Source organism: Sciurus carolinensis, chromosome 2 (genome assembly GCF_902686445.1).
Source record: "Sciurus carolinensis chromosome 2, mSciCar1.2, whole genome shotgun sequence".
NCBI lineage: Eukaryota > Metazoa > Chordata > Mammalia > Rodentia > Sciuridae > Sciurus > Sciurus carolinensis.
This window is the reverse complement of record NC_062214.1, coordinates 172,151,000-172,171,667: the sequence shown is the minus strand read 5'-3', so window position 1 is coordinate 172,171,667 and position 20,668 is coordinate 172,151,000. Positions and strand designations below refer to the sequence as shown.

The window sequence follows — 20,668 nt, the reverse complement described above, 5'->3', positions numbered from 1 at the left end:
GGATTTCCCAGGCTCAGAGGAGGGATGGGTCACTTCTGCCAGTACCCTGGAGAACAGAATGTCAGTAAAGGCCCAGGACAGACTTGTACCTTTCATATTATCTGTGCTCAGTTACTGCTTCTGCATTACAAGGGGCCTACTAGTGTGAGTCTGTCTACTTCTTCTTCAGACACCCAGGAGGTGGATCAGATTTTTTCCTCCCTCCCCTCTCTTTTTTTAAATTTTTTTTTGGGGGGGTGTGCTGGGGATTGAATACAGGGACACTCTACCACTGAGCTACTGAGCTGTATCCCCAGACCTTTTTTTTTTAATTTTTGAGACAGAGACTTGCTAAGTTGCTCAGACTGATCTCAAACTTGCCCTCCTCCTGCCTTAGCCTCTTGGGTATACTTGGTGGGGGCATTTTAGGTAGACCCTACTCACAGAGGAAAAGATGGAAACTTGAGCACAGTGTTGTTCCAGAGGCCAGAGGAACCCATGTGCAGGTTGAAGGAAATGCTGAGGTGGTCCAGGTCTTAGGTCTACAAATAGCAGAAGCTGAGTCTGGCTAACTTGAGGAGAAAGGGAGTTTATTGGAAGGATATCTGGTGGCTCAGTGAATGTCCTAGAAGGCTGTGAAGAACAGGTCTCCAAAATCAATCAGGACTTGTGGGAAGTTGAGTGACCAGAACCAAAGCCAAGATGGTGGAGACACTGACTTGGGCTCACTGCTGTGAACAGACTTGGAGGCTACCATTCCCTCCAGAATGTGTTCTGAACTCTCCAGGCCTTTTTGTGCCACTTACTCTAGGGGCAAAGCCCAGGTTAAACGTCCAGCTGACGTAGGTTCAAGGTTCATAGGCCTATTTCTTGCTGTTGTTCCTGAAAAACAAGGCTATGGAGATTGTAGCTTTCTCACTGGCAGGTAGAACTCTGCTTCCCATCAGGACTCAATGTCAGTTGCATGAACCTGGAGAGGGTTGCATCTGTTAGGCGGATAGGTGTCCTCTGTAGAACCTGGAGCCCATTCTGTTCCTCAGACTGGAATGACTGGGCAGTGCTGGGTGCAGGAGGAAAAGACAGGATGTCCCCCTTGGACCACTGAAAACATTGATATCATGATCTTAATCTTTTTGAACGTCTTTCCAAATCCTGAGCCTCTAGCTGAGCTTTAGGATTTTTATATGCTCTAGAGATCTGAGCATCTCATTAGCAATTGGATTTCTCCTCTGGAATCTGAACTATTCCAGTGGAAAAGGATCATCCACATCAGGATCTTCCCCTGCACGTTTGATTCCACTTGGAAAACTTCACTGCTGCCTTGTTAGGACTTCTATTTCTCCAACAGGGTTCCTTTTCAGTTCCTCTTCCAGGGTTGGGCAAGACTCACAGGGTTATGGGGTGTTTGGTGGGTAATAACCTTGCTTTTCAGTCTAGAGGTTGGAATTTTGGCTTCTGGTTTAGTCTATGAAAAAGTTGAGGTCCCTGGTGCTCAAGTTGTTCACACAACAGCAGCAGGCACCTCTTTAGTTCTGAAGATGTCCACCTAGTTAAGATGTTCTCACCCAGTCTCCTGCCAGAGAGAGCTAAAGGAGCTCAGGCTTTGTTTGCCTGGGGCTCTTGGCATCAACTGTCATATCCTTGCCCAGTTTTGTCATCGAAAGACAGGTGAGCTCCAGCCCCTTCCTTGTCCTCAGATGGTCTGGTTATAGCTCTTTGAAACAAGGGCAGCTTGACTGGAATTGTGATCATTCAATTCCAATAACCTTAGACAAAGGAATCAATTTCCTTAAAAAAAAAAAAAAAAGAAAAAGAAAAAAGAAAGAGACAAAGAAAGAAAGAAAGAAAGAAAGAAAGAAAGAAAGAAAGAAAGATGCAGTGTCAAACTCACAGACTCTTGTGGTGACTGCCAGTGGGTCAGGACTTTTCCTCTGATACATCCAAGTGGAAAGCCACTGCGGCACAATGCTGAGTGTATCGTAGGCTCGGTTCTTGCAGACCCAGCGTGGAAGTGATTCTTATGTTGGTCAGAATGGCCCCTAGAAGGGGAGGGGACTGGACATTCCCAGACAGTATTGGCTTTGGTCTAATTTATCCTGAACATACCCATTGGTGTCCAGACGAACTGAAATTGTGGAAATAAAAGTGGGAATGAAGTCTCAAAGAACGTGAGTTATTTTACCAAAACACAGCTTTAGTCGTGTCTCTTTTTTCTTTTTTCTTTTTCTTTTTTGAGATGGGTTTTGCTGTGTTGCCTGGGCTGGTCTAGAACTCTTAAACTCAAGCGATCATCCCACCTCAGCCTCCAAGTAGTACTTGGGAGGTACAGGTGCACCCCACTGTGCCCAGTTCATGTTACTCATTTGAGAACAACCTTTGAGAACTGTGAGAAACTCCACCTTCCTCAGAATAGCACCCAAGGCCCTCATTAGAGCCCCAGCCCACCTTCCCTGCCTCTTTACCTGTTCCCATCTCCGACCGAGCGCAGCCCTTTAGGTTCCATCCAGCTCCTTGGAAGTACTTTCACTCCTCTGGGTGTTGCCTCTGCATGGAATGCCCTCCCAGCCCTTTCCTCTTGGCAGATGCCCACAAGGCCCGTTCAGAAGTCACCTACTTCCGGGCTGCCCTCCTGAGCCACCACCTTGGTGTTTGTGCCATTCATCTTACCCACTGTAAGATGCTAGAGGCAGCCGCAGGTTCATCTGGTTCCTTACCTGCCCATTATTATGCTTGGCACTGTCAGAGTGTCCCACAGTAGGGACTGGGAGGGATGAGGCATGCAATGGACCTGTGCTCGGGTGGGCAGGTGTGCTTGGTAAGCAAGTTTACTGCATGATCACCCCCAGCTTCCCTTTAGCATGGTGCAGCTGCCACCTTGGTGGCTCTGTGCTTTCCTTGAGCCTGCCAAAAAGATCTTGGTGAAGGTGGGAAGGGGCTGTGCGGACACAAAGCCCAGAAATGCCTTGCTCACTCTGAGAACTCTGACAGGACACCCTGAGAAGCTGCCTGTGTTGAGGGGCTGGTTTAAAGGTGGCAAAGACTTTCCTTCTCCTGGAAGAAGGATGAATACCACCTGCCCTTGGAGGACACCTTGGTTTTTATGCCCAGCACTACCTACTGGCTTTCTACAGAGAAGAAAAGTCAGCTGACCATGGAAGGAGAGACTGGTGCTCTTTCAAAAGAAAGCCCTGTTCAACAGGTCACGAGGCTGTCAAATGGGCCGCAGCTCTTCCTGTTGCAGGGTGGAGAGGAACAGATTCTCCTGAGAGTGACTTCGGGGTACAGCAGGAACCCCAAAGCTGGACTGTGAGGTCTCAGTTTATGAAATGAGGAGTAAGATGACATGAGTCCTTTCCCACTTGGAAATTTTGCAAACCTGTAAACAGAGCCTGGCACGTGGTTTCTCTGTTGGGCCTCATAGTGGGACCTGCAGTTCTCGCAGAGGCGGTTCATCAGGTCTGTATACTACTTAGAGAATGCTGTGGGGAGCATCTTTCCCACCATGACTGATGAACTGGACTATCTTTCCAGAAAGACTTTTCTTTGGCACACCTGCATTCCCAGCTACTTGCGAGACTTAGGCAGGAGGGTTGCAAGTTCAAAGCCAACCTGGGCAACTTCGTGACTGGGGAAGTAACTCAGTGGTGGAGTACAGAGTTTCTTTTAGAAGCCCATCAATGTGTATCTTTGTTCTTTTTTTAAAAAAAATTGCTCTATTTATTCTAATTAACTATATATGATAGTACTGCATTTTGACACACCGTACATAAATGGAGTATAACTTCTCATTCTTCTGGTTGTACATGATGTAGAGTTACACCCATCATGTAATCATGTATGCACATAGGGTAATAATGTCCCATTCATTCTGCTATCATTCCTACCCCCATACCCCCTCGCCTCCCATATCTTTGTTCTTGGCCCCTGGAAGATCAGCTCAGGGGAGCCTGGGCTGTGGGAAGTGTGTATTTAATGTTCAAGGAGGTGTTGGCTCATTTTGGGAGGGACAGTGTGGAATCTGCCTTCATCTTTGTCTCCATGTGGCCTGCTTTCTCCTCCCTACTCATCTCAGTCCTCTATCTTCCTACTCACATCTTTCTATCCTCCTGCTTCATCTCTCCACAGAAAATCAACTGTGCTACTTCGGGGATCCATTCAATCATAGGATGTTACCTCCCGATGTCCATCATATTGGGGAGTTGGGAAAAGTGCATTTTAAGAGTATACCTGTGGGGCTGGGGATACAGCTCAGTTGGTAGAGTGCTTGCCTCACATGCAGAAGACCCTGGGTTCAATCTCAGCACCACCAAAAATAGAGTACACCTTTGCCAGGTGCAAAGCCTGTAATCCCAGTGGCTCGGGAGCCTGAGGCAGGAGGACCACCAGTTCAAAGTCAGCCTCAGAAAAGTGAGGTGCTAAGCAACTCAGTGAGACCCTTTCTCTAAATAAAATTCAAAATAGAGCTGGGGATGTGGCTCAGTGGTCAAGTGCCCCTGAGTTCAATCCCTGGTAGAAAAGAAAAGAAAAAAAAAAAAGAAAAAAGAAAAGAAAAGAAGAGAAGAAAAGAACACCTGTGTGTGTGAGAGAGATCCTGGGGTTTGATCCCCAGCCCTGAAAATAAAAAAGTAGACCTTAATTGGTGGGATTGAGAGGTGATGTCAGGAAAATTACTTTGGAAAATAGACAATCCAGCTAATTCACACAGAACAATATGTATTTTAAAATGTAAGAAAATATTAATTTACTTATTAATGTTATTCTTGGAATTCTAAGGAACTAGTTCTAAAAAGGAATAGAGCTATAAGCATAGAGGTATTTGTGGCATCGTGTTAAGTGCAAAGTAGCTAACAAAACAAAACAAAATAAAAAACAAGAACAACCCAAAACTGTTAACAGCCTCAGTGTTCAAGATGACTGTGTGATTCTTGATACTTGGATTCAGTGGGGTATTGGGTAAATGTTACATTAATATAAAGATGATGTTAATTCATGGGAAAATTTTGAATTTTGGTGAAAATAAGTAAAACACAAAATTGCCTATGCATATACTAGGTGAGTGAATAAATACTGTGTACACAGGCAATAGTATAAATTAGCATAATGTAAATACTGGATTTAGGTGAAGAGGTTATGCATAGAGCATTTGTGTGTTTGAAATTGTTGTATATATGTACACACTTTTTCTTTTTTAAAGACAAGGCCTTAACAGCAAAGTGTTTGGATCTGGGTGGGAAGGAGGCCCAGGGAGGGACCCCAAGCCTCCCATCTGTCACCTCCAGGAAGATGGAGCTGCTCTGTTTTATCAGCCAGCATTGCTGCATGTAGGGGCTGGAGGAATCAGATTGGCCTGGCTGCACAGGCTGACCAACCATATAACCTCGGGGTTCACGGCATGGACTCTGCCTCCTATGCAGGTGCAGGCAACCCCAGGTGGCCTCAGAGCCCCAGAATATTGTTCACACCAGGGTTTCCAGGGAACCAGCTGGGTGAGCATGTAACCCTTGAGGCTCTGAGCCACCCACTCACTGTGGCCCCAGACACAGCAAGAGGGAGTTGATTCTCTCTTCTGCAGTTCCCAACAGGCAGCAGGAGGGTGTGCTTTGCAAACTGACCTCCTGCAGCCAGCCTCACCCAGGTGGGGCCCTAATGAGGTAGTGTCTTGGGTGTTTCCATTCTTGCACATATTTTAATATTGAATGTAGAGTTGCTCTTTAGTGCTAGCCTCTTGAAGTCCCACATTCATCAGGTCCACCTCTGGCTTAACAGGCAGGGCCTACTGACTCCCCATCCTACCATGAGCTCTTCTGGGACTTGCAGCTGCAGATGGCCCTGTGGCTGTGTGGCCAATCTTCTTCTGACCAACTTCTCATCAGTGACATCTCTGAGCTTCAGGTGCCTGATGAATGGTCTTCTCACTCACCACTCCCCCTTGTGTTAGCCTCTTGTGCATAGCCTTTTCTTTAGAGTAGAGAAATTTCTTGGCTTGTGAATTGGAGAATTCTTTCTCAGACTTTCCCTGAGACCAGCTTGGGAGTGTGACCAGGACAGGAAATGGAGACTCCTGGGTGTTGTTTGGAGTCCTGAGGTGGGTGGGGGTTGGAGAATCCTGGGCATACCTTGAGTGGGCAGGTTGGAGCTTGACAGAACAGAGGCCACTATGACAGAATGCATGTGGGGGGAACTAGGCCCAACTGGGGCCCTGGTTACCTCTAAAGTATATATCTGCTAAAACCAGGTTCTAGGACTGTAAATATTTGGAGTTTTTCCCTTCTATGATCAGACTGAAATAGGACCTTGTGGCTGGAGGTTTGTCAGGGTCAGAGAGGAACTGGAAAGAGCATGGGCTCAGGGCTGGCTGGGATGCTCACGAGGGGTACCAGACCTGTTTCATGTCTTCTAGGATAAGCAATGCTTGTGTGTGTGTTTGGAGTGGGAGTGCTGGCTATCCATATGCTTCCCTAGAATGTTATGTTTGTTCCTAGATGCCCTGATTCCAGCCTTACCCTACAGTGCATCTAGCTCAGTACTGATCATTGCTGGTGACTGAAATATTAACTGCCACAGAATCTAAGCAACAGGGTGTCTTCCTGAGCTTAGGACCCGGTTTGTCTCAGTTCCCTAATTTAGAGACCACATGTGTGCCCCAGAGTTGTCAGCAGCTCAATTTTTTTGAAGCTTGTAACACATTTCCATAGAAACAATGCTATAAATGGTGGTTGGGTTCCTAGGCTAGCCCACAAAGAGCCCTGGTACCACCTCAGAAGTTGCTGAAATATATTAGTAAAATTGAGAGCGCAGAGGCAGCAGTAAGAGTTAGCACCCAGGATGTTAGAGGTTAATGGTGTGGGTTTATTTGGGTAACTTTGTTTCTTCTGTGAGAGGTGTCTCTCAGAGTCCTCTGGGTCTTTCTCCTGCCTAGTCATAAACCATCCTCTTCCAGTTTGCATTCCTTCTCCTGTTCTCATCCAGCCAGGGGCCTGGGCCTTCCTGCCCTTGGGACTGTGTCCTGGAGTGTTTTTATGGGGATGAACTCCTTTTCAGTGGCACTTGCACCAGGGTCATGATCATGATCATCATCGTGGTCATCATAGTTCTTATTGTTATTTAAACTATTTTCATCAACTTGACAGAATAAACATTACACCCTAACAATTTATACTGCTTGGAATTCTCTTCTGATTGCTTCTAATGTCCCTGTGAAGTGTTAACATAAAGCTTTGTAAGTCCTCCTCCACATATTTCTTCTTTGTGTTGATTTTGTCACTTCACATGATTTCATCAAGTAGTTTCATGGGATTGGTCCATGTATCGAGCTCATTCATAGTTTGTTCCGTTACCATATCATACCATACAAGACTCTGCATGGATTTATATGTATATATTTTGGTTCTATTTACAGTCACTATGAGCATCTTTTGCAAAAACTCTTGTGGTGATATTTTAGATTATTTTCATTGGAGACAGTCCCCCACTGTAATTACATGATCATAGCCTTCGACTCTGGCAACACATCACATTCTAGAAAGATTTAAACAGTTTATGGTAGCACAGCAACATATGTGCAGCTGTTCCCTCATAGCCTTGCCAACGGCAGCATTCTTGTCTTATTTATTTACTTATTTTCACGTTGACTCGGGCCATAATGGGGCCTTAATGGTGTACTAATTTGCATATCCTAAATTACTGCTGAGACTGTACATTTTTCTCTTGATGATTTACTGTTTGTGTTTCCTCATGTGTCAAACCCTGTTCATCTCCTGCAACTACAGAGCCTCCTGCTTACATTTATCTCTGTGAACCACTTTCCTGTTGGGAAACAGAGTTCTTCCTCCTTCCCTCCCTTTCAGGGTCCCCCTACCCCTCAGGGCTAATTCATCTGCACACCTGTCTGGTTCACCACCCCAGCAACTCTGGCCCTCAGCTCTCTGACTGCTGGGGGTATGAGTGACACATGCTGGGGGTCCCTGGAATGGGAGCTGTAGGGCAGGAGGTTGAAGAGAGGCAGGGGTTTTGTGTGCATGATTCCTGGGGTTTCATAAGGCAAACTTGGAGGGAGCTGCTCAGGAAGAGTCTGAGGAGGACCCACAGCTGCTAGAGCTGGAGAGGGCATTGGAGTTCATCTAGTCTGGGGGCATGCATTCAGAGGCCAGTGGGGAACAGAGAAAACGAAATGACAAAGCCTGGCACAAGTGTGATGATAAATGACAGTGACCCATGGCCTAGGAAGGGGTGGGACCGGCAGAAAATTGGAATGTGTGAGTTGCAGCTAAGTGCTACACCCCTTGCAGAAGGAAGGTTCTCTGTGGTCTGTTCCAATTTTTTTTTTTCATGATAAACCAGAAATTCTGAGTTTTAAAAGCCTTAAAAAGTTTAAATCTCCTGATTAAAAAAAGTTGGTAATAAATTCAATCAAAATAAAGCATAACGTATGGGTGGAAAAAATATACCCATGAGGGAGAATGGCTTGTCAGGCTGCAGTCTCTGACCCCTTGTTTTATTTAACTTCTTTATTGGGGAAACACAGGCTTAGAGGGGTATTCTCTGTCATGTAGTAGAGAGAGGGAATCAGGGTCCAAGGGTTGAATTCCATCTGTATGACCTTAGGAAAGCCATTTAACCTTTTTGAACCTCGGCTTCCTTAACTATAAAAAGGGGATAATGGCTTCCTCCCAGGGTGCTGGGTGGATCCAGTGGGCCTGCATCATGTCATGTATGTAGCAGAAGCTTGACAGAAGTTAGATATGTCCTGTATAGGGTCATCTGAAAAATTAGAGGAAGAACCAGGCTTAGAACCTTGCTCACACAATTCTCAATTCAGAGGTTATCCTATAGACCTGGTTTCATGGGCATTTCTAGAGGTCACTTTATGAAAGTTTCAGTGCTAAACAGCTACTGAGCTCAGATAATGGGGTGTCACTATAGGACCTTGCACAGTAGGCCCTAGAACCAGGAGACCAAGTGTCAGTTGTAATAAGAATTAATCACACCATATACTATTGAACCTAAGAAGCCATTGATTTAATGTGCATCATTATTTTATGTACAGCTAAGAAAGAGAAAATGTTGCTAATTAAGCCATACATGCAAGCTGGGTGAGGTGGCACACTCCTGTAGTCCCAGCTACTTGTGAGGCTGAGGCAGGAGGACCACTTGAACCCAGAAGTTCAAAACCAACCTGGGCAACATAGCAAGACCCGAGACCCCTCTCTCTCTCTCTCTCTCTCTCTCTCTCACACACACACACACACACACACAAAAGAAAAAGAAAAAAGAAAACAAAAAAATCATATATGCTGTCCATTTGAAGAAGCATCTTGATTTCCAAGGTATTAAAATGGTGGAAATGTACCTTTTGAAATCAATGAAACTGAATAGGAATAAAAATAATAATGATCTATTCTATTTTATTGACTATTTAAAATTTTCACATAGTTTCATTTGTGCATTTATCACAAGCATCGCTACAGATAGCAAGGGGAGGAAGATCCAGACTATGCCCTTGAAGACCTCTAATCCCTGGCAATGGTATGCTCACCCCAACATGGTACAGCAAGCAGAACAGAATAATATGTAGACAATGGAGTGAAGATAACCAGGATGCCATGGGAGTTTAGGGGAGAGAGTGGCTCTTCTGATTCTTAGGAGCAGAGGCTGAAAGGGTGTGTGGGTCCTGGGGTTTATTTAGGAAGTGCCCTCAGTAGGAAGAAGGCAACATAGAACAGGAAAAGCAGTTAAACAAGGAAGGATGTGTTGCTGGAGCCCACAGAGAGTCCCACAGCAGGGATTACCCAACACAGAATTGGTCCCACTAAGGGCTTCCTTGGAGAAGGGGACAGCTGTGTGCTCACAGTTGGTGGGGGATGAGACACCAGCCTGATAAAGGGATCCAACAGGAAGTACTCCAGCAGCCTTCCTCTGCTTGGAGGAGTCAAGGAAGGATTCCTGGAAGAACTGCTATGACGCTTCAGTCTGCTGGGAGACCTGGGTGTGGGTTTAACTGCAGCTCAAGGAAGAGGGAGGAGGAGTCTGAGTAAAGACGAGGGTGAGAGCAAGTGTCAGGCTGGGGCTGGGGCAGAGCTGGGTGTTGTGTGATTACAGACCCAGCTTTATGCAGATGATGGGAGCTACTGAGAAGAGAAGTGAGCACTCGTGGCAGTGTGGACATAGAGACCGGAAGCAAGGAAATCATTTAGGAGATGGGGGAAAAGGATAGCCAACACGTATCAAAGACTTAACGTGTACCAGACACTTTTAAGCTTTTATCATCTTCATTTTGCAGATGAGAAAACTGAGTGGTTATGTACCTTGCTTCAAGTCACCACATTAGTACAAGCCAAGGTTTGTACTCAGGTCTTAGCCTGTGCTTTTAACCTGTATGCTCCCTTGAAGATGAATTTTAGATTCCAGTGTACAACATCAGTTTTTTTTTTTTTTTTTTTTTCATTTAAGAATAATGCTTTAAAGCCTGCCCCACTGCATGTGTTTGACCTCTGGGGATCCCATTTCTCTTGGACCACTGCCACAAAGTAGGGAAGCCAGGCTCCAGAGGACAGCTAGCAAGGGTCCAGGGCTCCTTCTGCAGGGGATGTCGAACTGTGCTGACGTAGAGACTCAGGGAAGCTGGCAGCTCTCCCTCTGTGAAGAAGAGTGTTTCTGTTCTGTGCCCTCCCTGGCAGCCACACCTGTTTTGTCCTTCTCCCTACACCAAGCCAGACATCTCTCCCAGACTGACAGCAGCAACTGGGAACATCTACAGAAGCTCCCTCTCAGGCCTGACAAAGGCACTCAGAACCTGGCCCAGGCCTGTAGGGGAAGGAGGCCAGGGAGGGGCAGGTGGGAGGGTCGAGATGCAGACAGCTGTGGGCTGGTGTGGCAGGCATGGCCCTGCCCCAGAACAGGTGAAGGAAGTGTGAATTGAGAGGGGTCCCCCCGGGTTTTAAAGGATATTAGAGAGTACAGTGACATCTCAGCACACAGTGACTTAACTTAATGACTGGGGTGGTTTTGAGCTCTCTGCTTCCTCAGAAAGGATCTGGTAAGAAAGAAGGGGAAGGTGCAGGTGTTGAAGGGGCATTAGCCCTGTGGAAAAAAGTCGTGGAAAGGACACAAAGGGCAGGGTCAGGAGGGCAGCCTTGGAGGGATACCTCAAATAGGACACTATTCAGATGTTGGAAAAGATTTCCCTGGGCAGATCCCAGCAGAGGGTCACCCTGAGGCTAGTAGGTTCTTTTCAGGGGGGAAAAATCTTGCTTGGAACAAGGTTCTTGAAATGGAGAAGCTTGTTTTGGGAGAAGGAGCTTTAGGGTAAAATAGTAAGGATAACAGTTGTGAGCCCTTATGTCTACGTAGCATGCTGCAGTTGTAAAACAGTCTTTTGTCCATTTGATCCTGTCAGGTCCCTTGAACTTGGGCACTCGCTCCTTGTTCATGCAACCAACATGGCGCATCAGTTGTGAGCCAAAAAAAGTGAAGCTCAGAGAAGGTTATGGGCAACTTTCCGAAGATCAAGCAGCAGGTTTATTTTAGTTAGAGTCCAACCTCAGTCCTGGTTCCCTATTATTTCTACAACTTTATCTTTCTTCATTGTAACTGCAGGTCATGAGGTCCTAGAGGTAGGACCTTTATTTTGCAAAGGGAATTGACAGTGGGAACACGACATGAAGCCTGGCATTTCGTGATGCCCCAACAGTATTCGTACCCCCGATTCCTCACACTCTGGTAAAGGTTGATCACTGAACACACTACATGTGCTGGCCTAAATGTTAAGATCCTAGCAGAGAAGAGACAGTGGAAAAAGATAGGGATGCAGGCCTGGGACAGATGGGTGGGGTGTTGAGATCTTGGCTTCCTTGGAAGCTTTTATTTTTCTTCCATATAACAGCTTTATTGAGATATAATTCATATACCATAAAATTAACCTTTGGAAGATTTTAATGGTCTGGACATGGGGGATGACCACACAGGGCAGTTCTCGGCCACTCTGAACAGAATCCAGAGCAGGGAGCCAATGTGGTGCCAGGAAGCCTCTGAAATAAAACTCTACCCTCATTGGGACCTGGAGTTTGGAAGCTTGTCCAAGGTCCTCTGCTTCCTGGAGTGTTTCTTTCTCAGCAATTACCTCCCAGGAACTGGAGCTCCATACTCCTCTCTTTCCTGCAGTGTGTGAACAGGGGGATGGTAAGGAAAATATCACTCTATGGGTAAGGTCTGAGGAAGACCTCCCCACCCCCAACCACAAAAGGTCACCTTCTTGGTTGCTCCAAGAAGGTGGAGGAGGGGCTAGAGCTTCTAAAACCAAAACTTTCACTTCACATGTCAGTGATTCTGCACTGTCATATCTGCAGCAAGACTGACCTGCAGGTCTTTCCCGGAAAGGCCGCAGCTTTCTTTGCACATCCTCTTCTTCTGCCTGCTGTGGCAGTAGATTTCTCCTCCTGCCAAGTGGGGGCTGTTAGAAGTCTCAAGCCCTCCTTTCCTGCACACCATGTGCCCCCTTTCCTCTTCTGAGATGGCCCAAATTTGGAAGTTTAGTCTAGGTGAAAGGTTGTGCGGCTTCAAGGTGAGCAGGGTTCCTCCAGGGTCATTGACTTTTCAGTGTCTCTTGCATCCATTGCCCATGCTGCTCCTGGGCCAGGCAAGCCAGTGTGGGACAGGGAGGAAGTCCTTAGGACCTAGGACAAAGCTGAGGAGTGCCCTTTGGAGAGGCTCCCAAATCTTCCCTGGAGGCCAGGCCCTGGCTCTATGGTGGCAGGCTCTTCTAAGAATGTGCTCCCAGCTGGGTTTTCTGGTTAGTTGGGAATGTCCCTGGGCTGCTCTGGCTGGCCCCAGGTCAGTTGCAGGGGTGGGCCCGCAGGGGAGGCTGGCTACAGTCAGGATGGCTGTAGGTTTGCAGAAGAAACTGGCGGGAGTGGGCACTGGAGACCAAGTGGTTTTGCTTTTGTTTCCTTCACTTGGATGGGTTGCTAGTGGGAGGGAAGAAACTGGCAAATGGAAAAAGCAAAAAGGCTTTTACACTGAGTCTCTGAGAGTCTAGCCTCTCCTGGGGGTGGGAGGTGGGGAGGCTACATGCCTGAGTACCTTAGTCCCTCAATTGCTTGCTGCCTTACCCTGCAGGAGATTGGAAGAAGAGCAGAGAGGTGACAGATAACTGTCTTGCCTTGTGACCTTGTGCAAGGCACATAACATTTCTGAACCTGAGTCCTCATTCACAGAATGAGAGGGATACAGCTCTCTCACATACAGCTGTACAGGAAATGCTGAGACTTGTCAGGAGCAATACTGTCATCATGGCTGCTAAATCTGGGAACCTGGGCTTTTCTGTGTAGAAAGTGGTTTCCCTGGCTCCTCCATTCACTTTTTACAAATGCAGAAACATGGATCTTAAATTCAAAGGCATTTTAAGAGGTCATCTGGTCTAGTCCCTTGGCAAAATTACTGGTATTTTGTAGATAAGACTATTTTAAGTGGTCATTACTTTGACATATCTGTCATAACATGGGACAAATAAGCCCTTTCCCTCTGAGTGAGGTGTGACTTCCAGATGCACAACAGGTGCTCCAGCTAGCAAAGCTTGTAGAGGAGGAGGGAAAGTCATGCCACTTAGGAACAAGTGTAGGTTTTGTAGGGTTTCTAGGTAGAAGGTCCCCACATTGTCATCCACTCTCTGGAAGGGGTGGAAGGGGTGGGAGTGTGGCGGGTGGGGAGTGTGAAAAGCCTGGGTCCTGTAGGCTCAGGGTGTGTGTGAGAATCATATTCTGCTCTTCTGAGAAGACAAGGGAGACACCTGACTCTTAGGATGGGCCACAGGGGAAAGTAGCTACCAAGATACAGTATATTCATCCTTTGGTGGTTTTTCCTTCAAAGGAAACTTTTTTTGACTCATCTCCTTAAAAAAATAACAAAACACAAAAATCATGGAAGGAAAAACAGGGCACTTTCCCCTGAGTTTCCTCTGGCCCCGCAAGACCTCCTGATCTGTAGCAATTGTTTTCCATCTTCCCTCCAGTCAGGCAAAGAAGCAACAGGACTTGGGCCAGGAAATTACCAGCGGGATTATTTAGGGAAGGTAGGGGGAAATGTGCGCACGGGGAGAAAAGTTCCCCAACCCTGGCCTAGAATTCAACCCAGGAGCTTTTCATCACTTAAGTAATGGCCCTGTGAGTCCTTTATGTGGGTTGGGGCCCATTTATCCATAACCTTGATACCACTGAGAGTCCGGTTGAGGCCGGTGGGCCAGAAAGTGAAACTCGGGGAGGCTGTTAATGAAGTGCCTTGGAGAGGATATTCAAAGCCAGAGTTTTCTTTTGTGGAAGAAAGCGACTTGTGCCCTCCCCAACATCACACACAGTTTCCTGGCAGGCTCGTTGGGTTTCCAAACATTTCGTCACCGACTCTTCCTGACCTTGGTGTGCAAGGAACGAGCCGCGTGGCCTGTTGGTTCCAGCAAAGCCATGGGGGCGCCGGCCTGGGCTGGGGGAGGGTGGCGACCGACTCCGACTCCGGAGTGGAGGTGAGGTCTGTTGGAAATCCCCAGCCCCGGCAGCCGCCGGAGGTTTAAAGACGCCTTCCTCGGCCTTATTTGGTCGCAGGAAGTGGGCGGCGCTGGGCCTGCTGGTGGAGAGGCAGCCTGGAGACAGTTGTGCTGATGAAGTGGTAGAGCTGGTTCCTGCTCGCCGCGGTGCGGCGCGCGCCGGCCGGCCGCTGGGCGCTCCGCGCTCCCAGCCTCGAGTTGTGCAATCCTTTGTAGCACGCCAGAGTCCTCCTTCGCTGTTGCCTCTCTCTCTCTCTCTCTCTCTCTCTCTCTCTCTCTCTCTCTCTCTCTCTCTCTCTTTTTCAAGCTGTGAGCTCAACCGATGAGTCAGAGCCGTGCAATCCTGACACTGCATCGCAGGACTGGGGGTGACACCGAGGGAGGGAAGAGCGCTTGTGAGGCGGACAGCACGGCGCGGGGCGCGCCGAGGCTCCTGCGCCGCAAGCGGGGGGTGACAACCCACGCGTCCCGCCCGGGCCCTGCCAGCAAACTTCCCAGCTTCGGGAGGCGCTGGCTGGTGGAAGACCCGCGAACACCGCGGGGAGGCGACGGCGCCTGTTTGTTTTTAAAATCGGGGAGTGCGTGCAAGCGGCCGTAGTCCCGGAGGCGACAGAAGGCGGTGGCCCACGGCGGAAGGGGGACAGCAGAGGCCGGAGCTCGGCAGGAGCGGGGTAAGTGGGCTACACAGCAGGCGGCCGAGGCCTGCACTTGGTGGGGGCAGCGAGGAGACCCCCGGCGGCACGCAAACGGTGGCCGCTCGCTCCACTGGCTGCAGCTCTGCAGGCGCGGCGGGGAGCCAGGGCGCGGGGACACGGGGGCCGCCACGCGCCAACTTCTGAGGCCTGGGCGGCGGTGGGAGCTGGTGCGCGTGAACGTGCGTGGGCCGCCCGCAGCCCACTCCCGCGCGGCCCGCACCCTGCGCCCGCAGCTGCGTGTGCAGCGCAACCCCGCCGTGTTTGTGCAGCTACGCAGCTCGCGCGCGGCCCCCGCCCACCCGGGCGCGGCCCCGGCAGGAAAACCCTCCAAGCCTCCCAGCCGGCGGCGGCGGCGGCTCGGGAACACGGCTGCTCCTCCCCTGCCCGAGCGAAACGTGGTGTCCTTAGGGACCGGCTGGCGTGACGGAGCCCAGGCCCGGGAGGCGCGGCTAGGGGCTTCCGAGCTGCGGAAACTTGGCGCTGGAGCCCTTTTCCCTATCAGCGTGCTCGGGAAAGTGGGCTTGGGCACTGTGTCGGCGTCGGGACTTTGGGGGACATAGGTGCAGGGGAGGAAGGGACCTGGGGCAAGTGTACTAGAGGCCTAGACTAGACTGGACCGTTGAGCGCGGGCGGGCAGGCGGGCGAGCGCAGAGCCGCCTCACCCCGCGCACCCTGGCGCTGCTGGCGCACCTCAGACCTGTCATCGGTCTTGCCCGCCCCCGCATGCCCGCGCCGCAGCGGCCCTCCGAGCCCGCGCGGCGCCTGCCCGGGTGCTGTGTTCCGTGATGCTTGTCGGGAACGCTGGAGCCCAGGTTCCCTGGGCCCTGCATATGGCTGGCTTCATGGAGTTAATCACCGCACCCCCCCCCCCCATAAATAAAATAAAAATAAAAATAAAAACCGTTTACACAGACAGGCGCGTATGCTCCAGGTTGCCCTCCTGGGCCCCATCCCACTCCGGGTAAGGGCTGACTGGAGGTTGAGGAGCCTGGTGCGCCTTAGGGCTCTCAAGGCTCAGCCCTGAGGCAGACCTGGAGGAGGTGCCTGCCACCCAAAGAGGAGGCCACTGAGCATACCAGCTCATCCTTTAGCGTGAGCTACTGGAAGGATGAAAGGGGAAGTTACTTTTAAAACTCTGTTGGCCACAACTTCGGTGGCTACTTCCTGCCTCTACCATCCCGCGTTGGACGCCAGCATGTGGAACCCGCTGGGGAATGGAGGAGTGCTGGCTGGCCCTGGCTGACCGTGGAGACTGCTGTGGCACGCGTGTGCAGGGATCCCTGTTGGCAGCTGTGGCTGGGGTGGGGAGAGGGTGTCTGGCTTCTTCCAGCAGAGGGAGCCTGGCCTGGAGGTCTCAACTACCCTGTAACTTAAGAACTGAGACAGATCTAGTGAAGGTGGAAGAATTGCAGCTCGGAGGAGAAGCCACTCATCCCTTGGGAGCCTGGACTGAGGGGAGAGACCACTGATCTTCCTCCACAGGCTCCCAGGGAAGGTGTGATACTTGACACTTTAGAATCAGAGAAATGCACCCTTCCTACAGGTGTTAAGTGGCTTCAGAACCAAAAGGAAAGGACGGACCTTCCCAGGTTGAGAATTTATGGGCCTCTTTTTCTCCTGCTGTGTACAGTGAATAATAAGGGTCTAAACATTCAATTACTGGGATAAACGTCTCATTGCATGGCCCCGGTCCAGTCTCCACTCTAATTGGATTGGCCTTTGGCTGGTTTCTCTGGTCTGTGTAGTGCCCAGAACACAAGGAGGTAAGGAACCTGGAGGATACCCCCCAGGTCATAGAGCTTGCTCTGGGACAGGCTTGCGCACTTCCAGTGTGCCCTCTCCAGTGTCAGGCAGAGCCCCCACTCTCCCTGGCCCTGTCAGCCTACTCCAGCAAAGAGTGCCTTTGGAGTGCCCACTGGGATGAGAGCTTAACTTTTAAACATGGGATTTAAAAATAGCCCCAATGTTTGACCCTGTGGGCTCCTGCTTTTAATAAATGGAAGGAAAAAAGACAACATGCAGTTATGGCTAGCTAAGGGCGTTCTGTGACTTCAGGGTCCAGAAAGGTTGTTCAGTGGAGCTGGGACTTCTGGAACAAGTGGGGCATGGGAGGATGATTGGGGCTGTGTGCATGGTGTGTGTCCTGGAAGGTGAATGGGTCTGGGCAAGGAATTTTTAGCCTTGATAGTCCCTCTCCTGTAGTTGGGTCTCCTAGAAGAAAACGTCATTCATGGTGAGGAGGGAATGGCCACAACTGGCTGGGAAACTCCTGCTTTTCCTTCTAGTTCTGTTTCAAAGGCCACTTCTGAAGGTCTTAGCCTTCTTAGGTCTTATGACAATGAGTGTTCAGAAAGAAGGTCTTAACTCTGTCATCTTACATAGTTATTTATGCACATACTGCAGTGTGGTAGTCAAAAACATAGACTCAGGCTGGTTTTTATATCTCCTCTGCAGAGTTGCTGTGAGAGCTCTGAGTGTTTGGAAAATGTTGTCTCTGTTCCAGTGTAAGTTCTTTGTTGTTCGCCAGTGCCTGGCATCTAGTAAGTGTGTAGTGCCTGTTAGTTGAATGAGTGAACAGAGGTGTACACCTGTAATCTCAGCCACCCGGGAGGCTGAGGTAGGAGGATCAAAAGTTTGAGACCAGCCTCAGCAATTTAGCAAGACCATGTCTCAAAATAAAAAGGGCTGAAGATATAACTCAGTGGTAGAGTGCTTGCCTAGCATGCACCAGGCCCTGAATGGGGTTTAATCCCAAATACTGCAAAAAAAATATGTGGATTTGGCATGTGGAAGGCACAATGAGTCCCTACTGATGGAACCTCCTTATACTCATTAGTGTCATTAGTTTCAAAGGGATCAGTCTACTATGAGTGATTGTGGTGTTAGTGAACCCAGTTTCCTGGCAATGCCCTGCAGCTGGCCTTCTACAGCCTCTTGATCATCCTGACTGAAGGGAAAAGAGTGAAAGAGTCGTGGAGCTTCCTGCCCTGGTATCTGCTAACCTGGACATTTCCTTCTGCCAGGCCAGGTTGGCACCCTCCTGTGTGTGTGTGCACATGCCTTGGTGTAGGAACAGCTGCGGCAGCTCCTTTCCCTGATTCACTGCAGGCTGCAGAAATGCAGCCAGTGGTTTCATGTGGTTGGAGGTATTGCTTTTGCTATTAGGACTCTGAATGTGTGGGGCTGAAGGAAATGGCTTGCTGGGCTGGGGCTAGGTGGAGCATGCTGAAATCCCAGTTCTTAGTAAGGGATCTGCATTTGCATTCAGAGCAACCTTCAGGATACTGTGAGACTGTGAGCTCATTTTATGAATCAGAAGCATTACAGCATAACTTTAGTGTTGGAAACTGCTCTTTGGAATCCAGATCACCCTCCCTCCACCCCAACACACGCACACTTACTCTTACAGTCACACACTTGGGAGCAATAGCAGTTAGTGGGGGCATCAATTCAGATTCCAGAGCCATCAAGCAAAACTTGTCAACACCCACTTCCACCCTCACACTCAGAACACCATTCCTGGATGGTGTGTGGCCGGTCAGTCACCCTGGCAGGGACACTGAAGAAAAGTCTGGTGAATACAGGGGAATGAGGCCTGGTCAGGTTCAGGTTGTGCTTCACCTTTTTCGTTTGCAGTGTGGCTCTGGGCATTGCTTCACTTTCCGAGCCTCAGTTTCCTTCCCCGTAAAATGGGAAGGATAATCATATTTCATGGGGTTACTGTGAAGACTAAGCAAGATCATGCATGAAGAGAGACATAGTAGGTACTTAGCAGATGGTAGCTATCATTTCACTAATTCCAGGTCCAGCTGCTGTTTGCTTTTTGCTCCTATCAGGGAAGAGGATATGAAGGATGTCCTGTTTGTGGTAGGAAAGCAGTGCCCCGCACTTATGCAAATGAAGCTTGTTTTCTAACTCCCACGGCCCTGGGCACAACTATGTGATCCACTACCTGCTAGTTGGGCCCAGTCACTGGTGCATTTGTGTCTTAGCAAGGGACTCTGTCCCTGCAGACAAGGGTTAAGGGCTCAGCTTCCCAGAGATCAGTATGTGCTCTGGGGAACCTACCCGCCCAGGCCCTAGGCTGAACTGCTCACGTGGGCGTGGGCGGGAGGAAGCCTGCTTTCTCAGCCAAGGAAAAAGTCCCCTTGTCTTTGCTTCACCTGAGCCTCCCAGTGTGACCTGGATAGAGGTTTGGAGTCATGCCTCCAAGGACCACCTTGGCCCTTTCACTGGTTGAAATAGATCAAGGACAAGGGCAGCATCAAGGATTATATAAGAAAGTTGCCACTTGTCAGAGAAGAGCTGAGGTTTTGCTGGGTGGAGGTGGGGGTCTCCCTTCGGGAAGCGTTTGCTGCTGTGGTTTGTGGGGGCCGATGGGGAGGTGTGGACCCAGCCCGAGGCTTCCCTAGCAGCCTCGCTTCTTCTGCTCTTCCTGGAACGCAGCCTCGTGCTGTGGCGAGCTAGGAAGGTGCTCCTTGTTCCCTCTGCCTTTCTCCCCAGCCGCAAGGAGCTCACTCGTGGTGAGAGCGTTTTTTCCAGGCACTGCTTCTTCCTGCAGGAGTCTCCAGGAGGGGGAGGGTGGCAGCCAGGGCCAGCTAGCCAAACCTGGAGAGAGGGAAGCACCTTGGGCTTGCAGCCAGAAGGGGGTTCCCTCAGGTCATGCAACTTCTCTGGGGAAATGGAGTCCAGAGAGGAAGGAATGCATTGAGGGATTTTGCTCCCCAGATTTTCCCACTAGTTGGGCAGACAAAGGCCTCAGTCCAGCCCACTGTGGCCCAAATTTGCCAGTTCTCTGGACGGGAAGGCTCCTGAGCTCAGAAGGGGCTTTCGTGGTAACTAGAGTGCAGGAGGGCTGGCCCTTCAACCTCCTCTTCCCAGCCTATTGGCAGGTCCTGGGACAAGCACCTGGCTTCTCACCTGACCTTGTTCCGTCTGAAGCCACTTATGGCCATAGGTCATAGTCCTGAACTACTCAGCCCCTAGAAGTCACTGCAGAGCTGGAAAACACTCTGGGACATCTAGTCCCACTCCACTTTCAAATGAGGAAGCCTAGAGGCTGTGAATTGCTGGAGGTTTCCATACAGGCTCCGCTTCCACCCCAGGGAGCAGGAAGAGGGTCTGCGCCTGTGTCCTGTCCAGGGTCACTGCCCCTCCCAGTTTGGAAGTTGAGAGGGTTGCTTCAGTGCAGAAGAGCCCAGAGGAATACTGTCTGGGCTCCTGGGTGTGGCCCAGCCCTCAGTTGGCTCTGTAGTTATTTATTTGTCTGTGAGTGTGTGTGTGTGCGCGCGCGCGCGTGTGCGTGCGTGCCCGCGCGATGTCTGTGGTTGGAAGGCTAGATCTGAGTGAAAGCAGAAGTACCCACACTACGTCAGCTATGCCACGCGCAGATTGGGCCTTGCATGGACAGTCGGGAGAGGAATAAAGCGGGCAGAGGTGCCTCTGCATGGTAGCTGTTAGTGTT

General features: G+C 49.7%; 1 protein-coding gene across 3 annotated transcripts in view; it reads left to right on the top strand.

Annotated features, from left to right (window-relative positions):
- The window catches only part of Mideas (mitotic deacetylase associated SANT domain protein), a 63,590-nt gene that overhangs the window by 7,749 nt on the left and 35,173 nt on the right, over positions 1-20,668 (top strand). Inside the window, exon 1 of one of the 3 annotated variants that reach the window (XM_047538332.1) lies at positions 14,822-15,180. The exons of 1 other annotated variant lie outside the window; for it this stretch is intronic. The gene's annotated coding sequence lies outside the window, so the exon portion shown is untranslated. Of the gene's footprint in view, positions 1-14,821; positions 15,181-20,668 lie in introns of those variants that run through there. One more of the 3 variants, XM_047538323.1, reaches the window with a different exon arrangement.